The 8,484-nt window shown below is 45.3% G+C and overlaps 1 non-coding gene across 1 annotated transcript; it reads right to left on the bottom strand.

Moving 5' to 3' along the window:
• Positions 1-8,131: 8,131 nt before the first annotated feature.
• On the bottom strand, positions 8,132-8,246 carry LOC147027906 (U5 spliceosomal RNA). The gene has a single exon (XR_015057870.1). It is a non-coding gene; the product is annotated as a U5 spliceosomal RNA (small nuclear RNA).
• Positions 8,247-8,484: the final 238 nt, after the last annotated feature.

Here is an 8,484-nt window from a genome sequence, read left to right as displayed (position 1 = left end):
TCGTTCGTGTCTATTCCTTCATTTACTTAGCATGCTACGTGTTGGGAAATTAGCCAGGCCGTTGCCGTTGTAACGGGATATTCGGGACCGACGGATCTCGGCGATCAAACCGCTCGGATCGCACACGGTTCGAGTACGCTAAGTGGCTCGTTCCGTATGGGTGCCGTAGAGGGTTAATTTCCCCGGTAGGTTGGACCACGTGGGTATTTAGGTAAATTGAATTGGCAATCGACCCTACCCCACGCGGTCTGTCTATTGGCGAACTTTGGTCCGAAAGGGACCCGTAGTTTTCTGAAAAGGTACCATCTGAATTCCGGGCGATCGGTCGAGCCGATCCTGCAGCTCCATCTCGCGGTCGTGCTCGCGGCCGACGCCCGGCCCGCAACAATATGTATTTCATTTGGTCTTCCCTTTGATTTTTTAAAATATATATACAATGTCGAGGCTCGTATGAGAGCTAACACACAGAGCGTATTGTTACAGTTGTGGAAATTCGCATTACACCATAAAGAGTCCTCAGGTGAGATATCTCGATAGGTCCAAGTGTAGTTAGCCCACACCCGATGTATAGAGGGAATTTATGTGATCCATCCGGGCTGTGACGCTTTGAGTTAGCCATTTTTGTTCTATCTTTTATTTCAAACAAACAGCATCTCAACAACCACGCCATCCCCACCACAGCGCAAACCACATTACAACCACGCCACCTCCGCCATCTACGCTACCACATCTTCGCCACTCGCCATTTAATAGGCCCCGTGCGGTTACGATCTCCGCGGAGGAACAAACAAAAACCAATAACGATGCTCGGGGGTTTTTCCCGCCTGCTTCTCCCGTCGAAATTCTTCTCGCTCGGTGTGGTGGAAGTGCGATCCGAGCCGGGGGTCAAAGGTGAGAAAAGGTGGGGGCCTCTTTTTGGGGGGAATAATTCTCTGGCCCTGAGCCAAAAATGACTCGCCGGCCCCCGCACGGGCGGGGCGGAGGGATAGCGAGAGGGCACGCCCCCCTTCGAGAGGCTTCTCCAAGAAGCTTGAAGGGAGGTGGGGCCGAAAATGGGGCGGAGTGAGGGGCGGAGCCCCGCACTACAAAAGGCAGACAGCACGGACCTTAAGAGTGAAGTTGAGTCGGTTTTTCGAGGCTTCCTGTCTCCTAAGAGAGAAGTTGTCTTCGAGGCTTCCTGTCTCCGAAGTGGAGTTGTCTTCGAGGCTTCCTGTCTGCTTGTCTTGTCGGGGGAAGAGGTCCTGCGCTCGCGGCTTGGCGAGCGGCCTGTGAACGGAGGCACGGACGGGAGACGCGGGAGCGCCGGTTGTGAGGTGGACCTGCGCGTCCGGACGAGGAGTGCCGGAGAGGGTTCGCCGGCCGCGAGTGAGGTCGGGGCCAGGCGCGACCACGCTGATGGTCGTGGGAGAGAGACTCACCAGCCACGCGCAGGGAAGTCACGACTTCTTTTCTTTTTCCTTTGCTTTTTGTGTAAATGCTTGTGGTGGCGCCGTCCGTCAAGTCGTATTGTTTTAAGTGTTGCCGTGTGTCGGTCTTATTGGGTTTTAACTCTGCATTTGCTTTTGTTGCATAATTGTATGGCTGTGGATACGTGCTTGCTTTGTGTCTGTGTGTGTGTAAATAAAATGCTTGCTTGTTGAACTGTTCCCAATCTGCTTCGTCTCCTTCTTTTTATTGACTCTCCATCCTGCATCGCGTAAGAGATTCGTAGTGGGTTTAAAACGCCCAGTAATTAATCAGAACCGTCAAGGCCGACGATAACTCCGCTCGGTTATCCCTGTAATATGGAACGAACCGCTTAAGCGGTTCGTGTCCGGAGTTGGCCTGTGGCATGGTACGATCGCCCGGTCGACCACTCGCGCAGGTACTTAGATAGGTCGAATTTGGCAAGCAACCCTATTCTGCGCGGGTGGGCAATTGGCACGATCGTGGTGAGGTTAAACCCCCACCTGTGACTGGCTCCGGGCGATAGTTCTCGGAGGGTTACGACTGAATTGTCCGTCCGGTGGGCGACATGCCGAGATTCGAGTTACGTGGCCGAGATTCGAGTTTCGAGTACGCCGACGGGCGCGAATTCGCAACAGTATAATAAGGGGAGCAGGAGATGAGGGGAGGGAGAGGGAAGGAAAAAAAACAGTGTGGAACAGAGACATGAGGAGATCTGTGGAAGGGAGAGGGATGGGGTGGGCTACACAGGATTAACAAGATGGATACTACAGGGACTTTCAGGAAGGAAAGCAGGCAATTTGAAGGAGGTGGGTTTGAAGTGGATTAACAGGGGTAAAAAAAAAGATTGTGGTTTTGGATGGGGGATGATAAGAGATGGTGGTGAATAGCTGTTTTGAAGACCTGGAGGGAAGAGTGCAATTGAAGAGAGTGTGGGAGTTTGTACCAAAGGCAGGAAAAAAGAGGAATGCAAGAGTGAAGGTGAGCTTACCAGAAGAGGGTTGCTGGGGGACCTTGAGCACCCTGCATAAATATGGGGGGGGGTCAATTTCGCTCACAGAGCAGGGGGGCATCACAGAGCAGGTAAGCATATGACAGACAGAGCAGGGGGTCGAGGCCAGAGAGGAGATGGTGGAAGACAGAAAGACCACGGACCTGCTTCCGGTGAGAGACCCAGACTCAGCTTCATCGTGGGGGATACCAATGATCCTAAATGCCTTGGTTTCCACAGCGTGTAGCCGAGAATGTTGAGAGGCTGGAGCACTAGCCCAGAGAGGAGAGCAGTACTCCATGAGACTGTGGATGAAAACATTTGATTTGAATTTTTTTTTTTTAATTACATATTTGCCGCCAGAAGAGTTGGCTTGCACCGTCCATCCCAAGACGGGGGTAAGTATGCAGGGTAAGTATTCTGTGAGTGTGTGGGGTAAGTATTCTATGAGTGTGCGGGGTAAGTATTATATGAGTGTGTGGGATAAGTATTCTATGAGTGTGTGGGGTAAGTATTCTGTGAGTGTGCGGGGTAAGTATTCTGTGAGTGTGCGGGGTAAGTATTCTGTGAGTGTGCGGGGTAAGTATTCTATGAGTGTGCGGGGTAAGTATTCTATGAGTGTGCGGGGTAAGTATTCTATGAATAGCATCTAGTTTAAGCAAGTAATGTGCAAACTTAACCCACCTGCTTGGTGGGTACTCTGTAAGCAACAAATAATTAATAATTTCGTTTGGTTATTTATTAGGGTATTATTTAGTAATTGTTCATGTACTCCTAAGTATAAACAACTGTTTATCGTCCAGGTAGTGTTACACTGTTACTCATTCATTTCAGTGGTGAAATGCCGTTTAAAACTAGAACGGCACTCGGTAGAGCATATACCTTCACCAGGCTGACAGTTTCTGTTTTCTACCCCATTGATAAGCCGGATCTGGATCTGCACCTGGACTAAAATCCAATCTGCTTGTTCTTGTCACCTCACCAACTCATCCACCTAGTTTTATCATAACCTTTCTATAACTTTCTGAGATATCATGCCATCTAACGTTTTTGGCCCCATTTCTCAAGGGTGAAGAATCACTGAATAAACCAATGTCACCCTTAGGGTGACCCGTATCTAGCCAAAAGGTGACCACGTGTGACTTCTTTAAGGTCACACTGAGGTGAACAGAGCTGCTATCCACGAGGAGCGACTCCTTGAGGAATATCTGCTGACGAGAGATTCCGAGGAGAATCGTTCTACAGAGTAACCATGAAAAATATGCGTTTGCCTCATAACGTCACCAAATGACGTCATAATGTCTCAAGCTTGACATATCTAGAAAGCACTCATCGAGGTGTTCAATTTGAGGTACTACACGATATGGTTCCTAAAACTTGAAAATTTGACCTTGGGGTCAAATATGTTTGACCTTTGGCGCTAACCATGAAGGTCAAGGCCAATCGCCACCAAAAATCAATCAGCTGAGCGCCAGACCATGAACTTTTTTCGCATGAAGTTTGAAGACGATCCGATTAAAAATTACTCAAAAAATAAGGGTTTCGTCGACTCCCCTGATTTGCGACAAAGTGACCTTGACCTTTGACCTTGACGTTCAAAATTTTGTGCACTGAAAGGGACCTCTATAGGCCTCTGATATGCGAAGTTACAAAAATTTCCAATGACAACTGTGCTCTGCAGAGTGATTTATACGTGATTACAGACAAAAAAAATAAAAAAAAACATATGAAGGTCAAGGCCAATCGACACCAAAAATTAATCAGCTGAGCTCCAGACCATGAACTATATTCCCATGAAGTTTGAAGACGATCCGATCAAAATTACTGAAAAAAATAAGGGTTTCGTCGACTCCCCTGATTTGCGCCAAAGTGACCTTGACCTTTGACCTTCAAAATTTTGTGCACTGAAAGGGACCTCTATAGGCCTCTGATATGCGAAGTTACAAAAATTTCCGATGATAACTGTGCTCTGCAGAATTTTTTATACGTGATTACAGACAAACAAACAAAAAACAAACAAAAAAAAAAACATACAAGCTGACTAACATATCTTGCAAAAACTTCATTTTGGCAAGATAAAAAACAAGAAAAAGAGCAATCAGAGATTGCAGTCCCTCGCCAGGGCTGCTTTTGGGTGGTGTATTTTGTGTAGCATTTGTGTACTGGTGTGTCACATAATTAATGAGACATAATTGTAACTGCCACTTGAAAACTGCTAGCAGTGATGACCGGGTATCAAGACATCCCGCTTTGATTTGACACCTGGCTCTGATCCATGACGTTTTTTTTATTATTATTCATTCTTCAATTGGTTTCAGAATGGAATTAAAATAAATTCAATTCAAATCAAGTGGAAGACCAAATAGGTACAGTCCTGCATTGGAGTCATCAGAAGGAACCCAAACAAGAAAAAAAAGCAAAGATGACGTCATCAGGAGGAACCTGGATGGGACTCACATTTCAGCTGCTACTACTCCACCCTCAAACCCATCCAGGCACAGCCAAGTGAGCCTTATTAAAAAAAAAAATTTTAATCAAAAAGAACCCATATCAAAAAATTAAATAATTCTGTCTTACAGACCATTTGTCCGATCAGGTTGAAATTTAAAACATCTATTCCCCATCATGACGAGCCCATAAATGTGAAGTTTTACTTCGATTGATTAAGCAGTTCCTGAGAAAACATTATTTAATATTTTTCTTCAATCTAATATGGTTGCCAAACCATGTGTCCTATCAATTATTCATTAACACTCTTGTACACCCATGGCTTGGAGAACACTTACGTGAAGTTTCCCCTCAATTTGTCCAGCCGTTCAGGAGAAATTTTTTGTAAAGGTTTTAGAGTAAATCCAAAATGGCTGCCAAACCATGTGACCAATGACATCATATGTGTGAATCTTATGTTCCTCATGGACAGGCAGTCGTGTAAAGTTTCGCCTCAATCTGTTCAGCCACTTCAAAGAATAAGGTTTTTTTTAACTTGTTTTTTTTCAACAATACGGCTGCCAAATCACGTGACTGATGACGTCATTAATTTTTTTTGCTGTGGACCATTTTATCCCTTGATGACCCTAAAAAAAATTTTATACTCGTTGGATGTGGTTCTACATATCCAATTATGACATAACTAGGGTACGCTATATTGGATTGAAGAAATATATGAAATGGAGTACTGCTCTCCCCTCTGGGCTGGTGCTCCTGCCTCCCACCTTTCTCGGCTTCACGCTGTGGAAACCAAGGCATGAAGGATCACTGGCATCTCCCGCAATGAGGCTGAGTCTTTGGGCCTCTCACTCTCTCACCGCAGGATGGTCAGTGGTCTTTCTGTCTTCTACCGTCTCCTCTCCAGCCTTGCCCCCCCCCTCCCACCCTGCTCTCTCTGTGATTTCTCCCCACCATATTTCCTCAGGGCGCTCAAGGTCCGCCAACAACCCCCTTCTGGTAAAACTATCAAAATCACGAATCACTGCTCACCTTCACTCTTTCATTCCTCTTTTTCCCCGCCTTTGGAATAAACTCCCTCACTCTATTCATTCCCATTCTTCCCTCCAGGTCTTTAATACAGCTGTTCACCACCACCTCTTATCTTCCCCCCTAATCCTCAATCTTTTCTACCCCCCGATAATCCACTTCCTTCAAATTCCCTGCTTTCCTTCCTGAAAGTCCCTGTAATGTCCATCTTCTATTACCAATGTTCCCCGTCCCATCCCTCTCCCTTCCACAGATCTCTTAACTTCTCTGTTTCCCAGTTTTGTCCTTCCCACTCCCGCCCCTCTTGTCTCATGCCCCCTTTGCTGTGTGTTGTGTGTTCGCTCTCACACGAGCCTCGACAAGGTATACAAAAAAAAAATGTTTTCTTTGGAACTGCTTAATCAATCGACATGAAACTTCACATTTAAAATCTAGTGGTGATGGGGAATACCTCTATCTATAATTCCAACAATGTGTGTGTGTGTGTGTGTGTGTGTGTGTGTGTGTGTGTGTGTGTGTGTGTGTGTGTGTGTGTGTGTGTGTCTGTCTGCAACCGCTGTTTCTCGACGACCGCCGGTCCGATTGAAACTTTCCGATCTGATTGAAACTTTCCAGGAATATTGCTGGGGACCCGCGGATGTGCCTTTTCAAGGTTTGATATTAATCGGATAAGCGGTTCCCAAGATACGGCCATTTATCTGTCAACCAATGACAAGACACGGTGCTATGACGTCACAATTTTAAAAAGATTTTTGCACGATTGACGGTCCGATCTGATTGAAACTTGCCAGGAATATTGCTGGGGCCCTGCGGATGCGCCTTTTCAAGGTTTAATATCAATCGGACGAGCGGTTCCCAAGTTACAGCCATTTATCTGTCGACCAATGACAGGACACGGTGCTATGACATCACGAATGACGTCACAATTAATATTTTTTTTTTGCACGATTGACGTCTCAATTCTTCTTCTTCGTTTGGTATGACGTCACAATCGACGCTGGGGACCTGAGTATGTGCCTTTTCAAGGTTTGATATCGTTCTTATCTGTTTCAGCTGTTTCCCAAGTGTTTCCCAAGGTTTGAAAGCTGTTTTTTCCCAAGGTTCGAATTAATTGTTCAAATTATCAATTAATCCAAAGGTTTGAATTTTCCCAAGGGAAACAGCTGTTTCCCCAGGGTTTGAAAGCTGTTTTTTCCAAAGGTTTGAATTAATTGTTGTTTGGTAGACATTTGTGAATACTTTTACAGAGAGAGGAGGGGTGAGAGAGGGAGACGAGAGAGGGGATGGAGAGAGGGGGAGGTGAGAGAGAGGAGGCATCACAATGTAAGAGAGGGGGAGAGAGAGGAGGACGGGAGAGGGGGATGAGAGTGGGGGCAAGAGAGGAGGGGGGAGAGAGGAATGGCGAGACTAGGGGGGAGAGAGAGGGGGGCAAGAGAGGGCTGCACATACTGGCACTCACCTACGGGCCCGTACTGGTGTTTTAAATTTTAACTTGATCGGATGCATGGTCTGGCAGCCAGAATTATTTTGCTATGGGTTCTTTTGATGGCATAAAAAAAATCACTCATTCCCCACGAGGAGTACTTGCTATGCGACAATATTCAAGTTTTTCCTTGGTGCAGTTTCAGAGAACAAGAGGTTCAAAGTTTTTCCAATATGGCTGCCACACAACGTGAACAATGACGTCACAATTATCATTAAAACATTCTGCATGAGTAACCCACATCAATGGTGAAAATTTCGTTTCGATCCGAGAAAGCGGTTGTGGAACAAATCACAAAAGTTCTGTGTGAACAAACGGACAGAGACCCGAATGTAATAACCTCTCCTTCAACGAGGGTAATTATAGTATTCAGATTTTCACCCAATACAAATCGAATTAATTCATCCTCGTCACTCACCCCAACCTGTCCGTCCGTAACGTTTTCGAGATACTCCACTCATATCACAGACTGACGAATAAGTGTGAAAACAACGTCCGTCCATCATCGGTGGTGTCGGAATTTAAACGGACAAACGTTTGAGCTCGCATTGTTCTCAAACCCTTTGTGAGACAACAATCTACATTCTCTCCTGCACGTGTCACGTGTCGTACCCCCTATTGTCTGGTTGCTCACAAAGATTTTACCACTCGATCAGAATCTCAAGGGATTGGTACTCAACAACAAACTTCTCACAAACCTGATTTAAATGAACTTACTCTTTCTTTTGTTTATACATCGCCCCGTATAAATACAGGGCATCAAAAAATATTCAGACTCATGAATGTTCCTCTCCACGGAAATCTTTAGTAAAAGGCGAAAGATTTATACGAATTGAAGAGAAACCAGAGTATGAATTTAAAGGATTATTTTTCAGTCTTTTGTGCACAACCTACTGTTTGACTGTAATGGCGCTTTTTAAATTATCCAATTTCACAGTCATTGTTTTAAAGTATGTGTTGCTATATATTATACTTTAATAATTCCTGAATAATGTCGAAATTCAAGTTGTGTTTGCTTTCATTTCACGATAATTCCTTAAAAACGAACGTCATCTTGCGATGTCTCATGTGCGTTGAAGTCATCAAACAG

Source organism: Eptatretus burgeri, chromosome 4 (assembly GCF_056783735.1).
Source record: "Eptatretus burgeri isolate ZD-2024b chromosome 4, Ebu_testis_v1, whole genome shotgun sequence".
Lineage (NCBI taxonomy): Eukaryota > Metazoa > Chordata > Myxini > Myxiniformes > Myxinidae > Eptatretus > Eptatretus burgeri.
The sequence above is the reverse complement of the archived record's forward strand: the minus strand, read 5'-3'. Positions and strand labels throughout refer to the sequence as shown.